Genomic DNA, 1,060 nt, shown 5'->3' with positions numbered 1-1,060 from the left:
CCTATTCCAACTTATATTCACCCTATACACCACTTCCTTTTCACTATTTTTTAAAAATATTTGGTATTTCTTTTAAATGTATAGAGCGAACGCTTCTTTCCTCTGTCTGTTTCTAGTTGAATTATACACCAACCACTCTTGATGCCAACAACTACATGTTATGTAACTAAGCGCGCAACTGTCTTTAGTTCAACGGCAGCTGGCAAACTGACTAGTAAACGAAATCGCAATTATGCACCATAAGCAAAGGTATTAGAAGCTGGAGTGGGACAAAAATGGCTGCAGGTGGGAGAGGGTTCAAGATTTAAGCTTAATGAAGGTAGCGCTTACCAAAAGTTTCCTTGCTCTTAGGCGCTGAGAATCCCTCAAAAAATTATAGGCTATGTATTCTTGTCATAGTATACTTACAGTGCATTCTCCCCGTTCGCTTAATTCACGTAGATTTAAAGTCAAAAGACTGACGACCTGTTAAGTTGTTGTGCACTCCCGGTATTTAGATATTTCTTTAAAAAAAAAAAAGTATCGCTTAGGTTTATCTGCCTATATGTACTACGTAAGTCCTACATATGCATGTATGTACATATGTATGTATACGTGTGTGCGTGAGTGTGTGTGTATGCTTGCACACATACATGCATAAAATATACACATACACATATACACACCCCTACATTTATACATATGTATACACATATGCATACGCATACACACAACCGCGCGTACACACACACACACACACACACACACACACACACACACACACACACACACACACACACACACACACACACACACACACACACACACACACACACCCCTGTTTGTTAATTTAGTTTTCCCTTCTAAATAATTCGTTCCTTTTACAAATGTTTAATTGCAATTTATTCTGAGATGATTTTCATACCTTTTCAATTCAATTTAATTGAATTCATTACTTTTTAATGTCATTTTCTTTTATTCTACATTTCACATTTTCTTTTTTTCTCCTCCATCACTCTCTTTACATACATACATACATACATACATACATGTATGTGCGTGTGTGCGTGCACGTATATCT

The sequence above is a fragment of the Octopus bimaculoides genome, chromosome 2, assembly GCF_001194135.2.
Source record: "Octopus bimaculoides isolate UCB-OBI-ISO-001 chromosome 2, ASM119413v2, whole genome shotgun sequence".
Classification (NCBI taxonomy): domain Eukaryota; kingdom Metazoa; phylum Mollusca; class Cephalopoda; order Octopoda; family Octopodidae; genus Octopus; species Octopus bimaculoides.
Note: the sequence above shows the minus strand (reverse complement) of the source record.